This window comes from Rattus norvegicus, chromosome 13, assembly GCF_036323735.1.
Source record: "Rattus norvegicus strain BN/NHsdMcwi chromosome 13, GRCr8, whole genome shotgun sequence".
In the NCBI taxonomy this organism is placed as follows: domain Eukaryota; kingdom Metazoa; phylum Chordata; class Mammalia; order Rodentia; family Muridae; genus Rattus; species Rattus norvegicus.
Genome location: NC_086031.1, coordinates 18,201,000 through 18,209,411, shown reverse-complemented (window position 1 = coordinate 18,209,411; position 8,412 = coordinate 18,201,000). Strand labels below are relative to the sequence as shown.

At 36.2% G+C, this 8,412-nt stretch overlaps 1 pseudogene; it reads right to left on the bottom strand.

Annotated features, from left to right (window-relative positions):
* Positions 1–421: 421 nt before the first annotated feature.
* Gemin8-ps4 (gem (nuclear organelle) associated protein 8, pseudogene 4) lies at positions 422–1,237 on the bottom strand (annotated as a pseudogene).
* Positions 1,238–8,412: the final 7,175 nt, after the last annotated feature.

The following is an 8,412-nucleotide window of genomic DNA, read 5'->3' as shown; positions in this document are numbered from 1 at the left end:
CCCACTGTGTATGTGTGGGTAAGTGTGTGTGTGTGTGTGTGTGTGTGTGTGTGTGTGTGTGTGTTAGTGTGTGTGTATGTTTGTGTGTATGTGTATATGTGTTGCAAACTTGTACGCTAGCATTTGGGAAGTGGAAGGAGGAAGATTTAAGAGTTTATAGCTAGAATGGGCTGCATGAAAACTGATCATAAAATAAAGGAATGAATGACATGTGGCCTGTGACTTTTATGACATTCTGGACAGTTTAAAGGAGAAAATTTAAAATGCAAAACAGTAGGCAGTATCTCTAGGCAATAATTTCAATGAACTGGACTATTACAGAGAAAACCGAAGGCCAGTCCAATACACATGTCAAGTGAATATTCCTTGTGTTGGCAACAGTATGTCTCCTGCTGAAAGAATTATAAGTGGCTGACAGACTGTGACCGCCATGTTGGTATACAGGCCTCTTTCTCCGAAAATGTCCATGAGAGATGAAAAAGGAGAGGATAGGAACTGTGAGGCATTGTCTAGAGGCCCAGTGCCCAGGCCTCAGAACTTCAGGACAATGACAGGCCAGTACTTCGGCTGCTTTCTGTCACAGTGCTTGTCAAAGCTCAGCTGAACAGCAGCCTCCATGTCTAAGATCTTGGGAGCACTGTTTCCATATAAGCGCTTCATCTCTGTTTGGCGTCGCTCCCAGGGCTTCTCAGATGGGGGCTCCACTGACCTGTGGTGGTTGCCATGGTCTGCATTTGCTTAGTCAATCAGATGTTCCTTCTCCAGCTGCTGCTGTCGCCTTCGCTCTTCTCTGTGTCTCTCGGTCTGTGCGAAATACTGGCAGAGTTCCTCAGTGATTTCCATATTGCTCAGGACACACTCCACTTCATCATCTGAATCCAACTCCAGCTTTTCCTCTTCAGACAGTGCTTCATCTTCTCTTGCGGATGCCTGGGTTCTCTGGCTGTCATACAGAAGCTTCTCGGTGCTTTTGAAATGGGAAACACTGTAGGGAGACTCTGCCACTCCATGTGCTGGCCTTGAGAGTTCCAAGGATGTCCAGTCTCATAAGCAAGAGAGTTCCAGGGTAGAATTCCGTGAGGGAAGAACCATGGAGAAGTGAAATAGAAATCCCTGAACTTTCTTAGGCATTCTGGTGGATTTGCATCCAGAGCATTCCATGATGATAATGTTGCCAGTATCTTGCCTATATTGGGTGAGAATACCAAGATGTAGTAGCCCTTTATTTTGAGGCCATTGTTGTTACCTCTGATTGCAAAAGTCCAAGTGGGAACTCATGGACACGCAGCTTGCAGATCTCGGGCGCTGGGTAACAACGGTTACCTCACTCAGAATGATATTTTGTAGTTTCCTCCATTTGCTTAAGAATTTCATGAAGTCATTGTATTTAATAGCTGAATAGTACTCTACTGTTTAAATGTACCAGTTTTTTGATTCCATTATCCTGTTGAAGAATATCTGGTTTCTTTGCAGCTTCTGGCTATTATAAAGAAGGCTTTTTTTTAATGTAGAGTAAGGACTACTTTATAATCACTTATGTGTGATTATAAATAAAAATGGAATTCAAAAATCCAGGAATTGGATTGGGGATTTAGCTCAGTGGTAGAGCGCTTGCCTAGCAAACGCAAGGCCCTGGGTTCGGTCCCCCAGCTCCGAAAAGAAAAAAAAAAAATCCAGGAATTATTTGAAGAATTTTGTTTCTAAAGAACTGAGGATTGTATATTTTCCCCATATTTCAGGACAGTCTTAAACTTCTAAAATAATTTAACAAACTTTATGAAATATCAATCACTAAAAAGATAAAAGACCCTTGCCACTGGCTGGGCAGGGGTTCCTGAGTCCCTGGATCTTGGTGACCCAATTGCTCCGGGTGTTAGGGCAAATGTTGTGGCTTCTCCTGTGATCATGGAAATTTCAGAACACCTGGGATTTGGGCCCCCTCTCTGTGTGGGAGGAGTGCGTGCAAAGCCAGCATCTAATATCTGTTTATGGTACAAATTCAAACTGGAAGGAACCTATGTTGCTGGTCAGGATAGGGTTCCTGCATCACAGTATTCTGCGTGTTCCCTGTTGCTCCATGTTTTGGGGCAGTTCTTTTGTCCTCCTCACTTGTGTTCCTGGGTACATTGGAGTACCTGGGGCTTCCTCTGGGTGTTGTGGAAATGGGTCTTTTTTATTTTCTTAACATCACATATTTGACCTTGATTCATTATTAAATATAATTAAAAAAAAACATTCCAATCATGAGGAAGATGAGAGTTCATCCTGTCTTCTTGTAGTTTGTTATACTGGCATATAGTTAGAAGCTAGCAAATTTGAAAAGAAGTGATCTTGGCTTCACCCATGCAATAGCCTTGGTATATTTCTCTATATTTTCATGTACTGGACTTTTTCCTAAAGCGTAATACACTTATCAATCATTGTTTATGAATGGTTAGGGAGTATTGTACAAGACATAGAATTCTGCTTACACTTTTGAAAACTTAAACTTTTGACAAGTATGTAAATAATTCATTAAACTGCCTAATGTTTTAGTTACCTAAGAAAAAGGACTAACCTTTTGTTGTATCTTACCTCCAGGGGCTATGCCAAAGCTTGATATTTAGTAGTAGTTTAGTGATTATGTTTTTGTTATTTGTGTGCATATTATATAACAGACATAGTCACTTGTTTGACTGCTGAATGACAAAATATCTTAAAGCTTTTGGAATATAGAATTAAGAACAAAATGATGCTGATGATGGTGACTTCCACAGATTTCCATGGCATGAAACAGCATTAATAATTTTTAATAATATTAAGTAATCATTGGCTTTAAGTAAATATTTGGTTTGGCTATAGTTGTATTTATTCCCTGGTCATACCTTGAACTGGAAATGCCAGAAAATGATGGAATCAGATGTAAAATATTGATTTCATGTGTTTACACTATTGAAAAACTACATTTTCTTTATAATGGATTTTCTTCATACTGTATAACTTAAACTTTTCTTCTTAGATTAAATGTTTGAAGTATTAACAAAGGTATTTGACCATCCCACAGAAGTAAGTGAAATTGGCCATTGAGGTCTTAGGGAACTAATGATACACCATGGATGTCCATGATTTATTTTTCCTATACTTTATGTACAGCTACTACAAATATCCACATAATAAATGTGTGCCTGTCAAAACCACATATGGATAAATATGAACATATATGCACATTAATGAAATCATTTCTACAGTAAAAGCACACAATATATCTGTCATTTCCTAAAGTTTTCTGGGGTTTATTTTTGTTTTGTTTTACCAAATCCTTATCAGGGATTCCACCACTTTAGATTAAAGCTAAACTCTTGGTGTCTTTTAATACTGTGCTATGATGTATAGAACTAATTCTTCTCATATAAGTAGACTAAGAAAAAGATCCCTAGGGGTTGGGGATTTAGCTCAGTGGTAGAGGGCTTGCCTACCAATCACAAGGCCTTGGGTTCGGTCCTCAGTTCCAAAAAAAAAAAAAGATCCCTCACTTCCTTTCCCCTCATTACTTAATAGATAGTAACAGAAATGTCCAGAAAAATAATGTTTTATAGTAGAAGTTTAATGTTCACCAATTTGGTTCAGAAAAAGGGAGCTTAAAGCAAATTACTAAATGTGTCAAACTGATGGTCCTTGCCATGAGATTAGAAATGGGACCATCTTTTATAGAATGTTTGTGATACCCAAAAATTCAATTATTTTTACTTTTCTTCTACGGATTCTGATTAACAGAAACTATGACAGTAATAGCTGTAAAATTTATACATGATTCCTTATTATAGAATCCAATGTAAAATTAAACAAATAAAAGGAAATTTTTATTATGTAACTCTCCATCATTTATAAAATGAATGTCATTTTGTTTCAGTTACACCACTACTGTCTTTGAGTTTCTCTCTTCTATAGTTGAAACTCTTTTCAACAAGTCTCCTTACTATGCTCAACTCTTCACTTTATATGTGACTCATGGAGGGTGATTGTATATGCAAAGGACACTAATTTCTAGAGCAAAAAGAAATGTATTGGTGATTACAACATGGAAGAAAATTACACTACTACCTGTATAATTTACAAAAGTCCCTCAGGAAGGGTAGAGCCATGTGTCCCTTTTCCCATCACTATGAGATGTTGCTTTCCAAGTGTTTTGCAGGTCTTGTGCAGAAAAGCAAATCTTCAGGGTCTTCTGGATACACAAGTCCCCACTCTTTGGTTCTTATAATCCCTGCTCCATCCTGGCATCCATTGATTTCTGTGTTGGGCTATGAACATTCTTCTGTTAATTTTTCTTGAAATATTGGCCAATTTGCAATTTCTATCCACTAATGTGCTCTATACTTTTGTGACTTGACTTTTCTTTGTGAATGATGAATGGCATAATGTAATGTAAAACTTTTGAGACTGGCTTCATTCATACAACATAATGCTACTAAAAATATGTTTGAGGGGTGTCCAAGTTGCACTAAATTTTCTGTGTTCCTTTTTGTTTCTGAATGTCACTCTATTCCTCAGAGATTCTTCAGTTTCCTTGTCCAATCACCTACTGAATGATATTGGGTGACCTCCAGTTTGGACAAATATGAATAAAGCTTCTATTCTGGCTTTGAATGGACTCAACTTTTCATTGTTCAACTCATGGTATCAAAGGGATATTCAGTCAGTCAGCAAAGACTGTACTTCAGTTCAGAACTGGTACATTTTCTAGGCAAGGTTCTTTCTCCAGATACTTGGAAATTTCCTTGAAGTAGGCAGACTTTGGGCTCTATATCTAACAAGATGTGTATGGTCAAGGGTATAACATTCCCTTCAGGGTTCCCTAAAATGGCATGCCAATAAATTGGGCATGAAATCAATTACTAGCCCTTCCCATGGGAATGGAACCTGCTTTTGTAGATAAAACACAAGTATAACCATTTAACTTTGAATTCTTAGCCTTTTTCTACTATCTCTCCCAAAAGAAACTTTCTACATTTTCCTTCATGACCTGTTGAAGGAAATAAACAATTAGAAAAAAAAATCGGATGCCTGCGTCTCCACTGGCTTTCCAAATAAGTCATTTTTTTTTTTTACCCAAACAATTTGGCTTGACTGAGAGTAGCTCCCTTTATGTATAATCTTATTGTAATTGCATTTGTTTATTTATTTATTATTTATTCATTTAGTTATTATTTAATTGTGTGTGAATTTTGTGCCTGAGTATGAATATACGTAAGAGGAATATTTACATATTAAGTCGTGTGTGTGTGTGTGTGTGTGTGTGTGTGTGTGTGTGTGTGAACAAGTGTGATATACTAGTTTATGAAAGTTAGTTGATTCTATCCTTTCACCATGTGGGTCCTAGAAATCAAAATCAAATCATCATTCTTTGCTACAACCATCTTTAAAAGCGAATCATCTCTCTATTCCCCAGTCAATTGTCTTTGTGAATGTGCATTAATGAATATGCATCCATGGTTACAAAATGTGAGAAAAAATTGTCTCATATCTGAATTTTAGTCTGTCATAACTTTAAGAGAAATTGAATTAAGCTGTTCACAAGTACTAGTGCTAGAGTAATTTTAGATTATGGAGGTCATTGGAAACAGAAATTTATGTGAACTGTAGTTACAACAGAAAATAAATCCCTATATTGCATGTACTTTTGGGGGTTTAGTTTGCTTGCTTCTTAATATAAAATTTTGTGTCAAGACGTCTATAACTTCATAAGAAATTTTGTTGCTGTCTGTTAAGTTTACACAGAAATTTGTGTAATAATACACCAGTAATAGATTTTCTCCTATACCTGCACACATATACTTTATTTTTAGGTAATTTTTGGCTTATTTTATAGCTTTAAGAATAAAGAAGGCTGGGTTTTGGGATTTAGCTCAGTTGTAGAGCACTTGACTAGCAAGCACAAGGCCCTGGGTTCGGTCCCCAGCTCTGAAAAAAAGAAAAAGAAAAAAAAGAATAAAGAATGCCAACAAATTCTTTTCATTTATGATCTCACACAAATTATAACTTAAAATTAAAACAGTATACAAAACCTTCTAAAATTATATTTATTATTTATTTTTGAAAGTTTTTAATTGTTTATTGCAAGTACATACAGACTAATACATATTGTTTGTCAACATTGAATCCTGAGATGGTTAATAAAACTCACACTGGCTTTGCAATAATAGTCTTAACTTTTGAAATGGAAATTACAAAGACAGGAAGGGATCATATTTCATACTCTAGTAGAAATAAATTTTCATTTTTTTAGTATTTTGAATTTCACTAAGACTTCTCTCTCTATAAGCACAAGAGAGCCATCAACACAGTTTCCTGGCACCATCCTTCTAGAGAATAAATAAATCTAATTGTATTGCTAAGCCCCTAATCCTGGCTGTACTCTTGCATGACCTGGGAAAGGCTTTTCCTTTTTCTCTTTTCTCCTTCCCCATGAACTGTAAAAAGATTCCCAGAAAAACATCCATCCACAGAGAGAAAAGAACAGCACTGCAAAGTTGTGAAATAGACAGGAGGTAGAGAAAAAAAGCACCTGTTTTCAAATATAATAGAATAAAACATGCTCACACAAAGGACCTTAAATGTGACTGCACATATAGCCCACAATATAATGAACACAGAATTTTCAAATCCATAATATAAAGTCTGCAGTAGGTGGAAAAATTATTGAGCTGTAAATGAAAAATTCTGGTTGCAAACAAAATTATTTAAATAAATTATTCTGATTTTTCAAATAAGATTTTCCTCCACATTTGTAATAAGACACAGCTGGCTTTCTCTGCTATAACCAGTGACAACTCATAAAGTAATGATTATTATAGTTTTGCTTATGATATCCAACTTGTAGTGGTCTGATCTGCTGAGATAGAAAATAGTCTCAGAAACCACAGTTCTCAGATCTTCTCCCTAAATTCCCCCATGTACTTGACATATTCACCATCTTTGATTCTTTTTCACATTTAGACTACGTGTAAATTCTGACTTCCAGATCTTGAGTAGTTGACTCATTTGGAAAGTTTAGTTGCTGCACAAGCATAGGAAGCAGGTTTCACATAACCAATGTACAAAAGTCCAATACAAGAGTGGGGGACTGTACACCTGGAGCTGATAGGAATAGGTTGAGATACATGGGGAATAAATGTCTAATACAATAGTGGATGCCTGTAAGCCCACAGTTGATGGTACAGGGATGGAGAACCTGGCTGTTATATCAGATCACTGTCTATCTAATCCACTAGTACAGTTCAAGTTCCAAAAGAGACTATGAGTTAAATTAAGGTAGAGAGTGACTAATAGAGAGAGCCACCCACAAGTTGAACTCTGTGTTTTAATTAATGCTCTATTTTTGTGAAGAGATACCATGACCATGGTAATTTATAAAAGAAAGGCATCGCAGAGGGCTTACTTACAATTTCACTAGGTAAAACAATGACCAAATGGTTATAGGAAAGCTAAGTTAAGAGCTTACTTTTCAGTTAGTAGTTAGCAAGCAGAAATAGAGAAAGACAAAGCTTAATGTGGGCTCTTGAAACCTGCAGGCCTGGCCTAGTGTTTCCTCACTTCCAACATTGCCGTATTACCTAGTATTTCATAAACAGTTCCCATATTGAGGACACTGCATTGAAACATATGAGCTTATAAAGCCATTCTCATTCAAATTACCACACTCACATATATATCCATATAATGCACAGATGTGAAAACTCCCCCTATATAGGCATATACATACATAAGAAATTATTTAAATAATCTAGATTCTATATGCAAAAACAAATGAATGATTTGGTATTCTGTATCTGGCATATTTCACTTTATATAGTCATATCTGTCCATGCTGCGACTAATGCTGCGAGATTATGTATGCTTAGGATACCCTTTCTTCACAATGAAAGGTCAGTGCTTGCCTTTCTTTAACTGTTTAATTCTACTCCATGGCAGAAAGGACTCTTGTCTCAGGCTATTATGACTGTTTTGATGTTGTTGTTGTTGTTTGGTTTGGTTGTTTTGTTGTTGTTGTTGTTGTTGTTGTTGTTGTTGTTTGTTTTCACAGCCATTTTCTTTAAACTCATTCACAAAGTTCCCTACCCATTTTCCTCTCCATTCTGGAGGTAGTATCTAAGTTCCAACTATGTTCTGATTCTTTCTATGAGTTTCATATTGTATGATTCTTGTGGATGTGCATTTCTAAAATAAGTATGAATACTTGTTAATTTCTTGTTAATTTGCCAATTCCTAGCTCATTCCATCAATTTTCCAAGTACTTACAATAGCTTAACCTAGTATAGGGTTCACACCAAAACTATGCTAAAATAACCAAGAGGAGAGAGTTTCTTGATTAAAAGGAAGGAGTACTGTAGAAGAGACTAATGAAGAGAGAGTAATGAAGAAGGAAATTGGTAA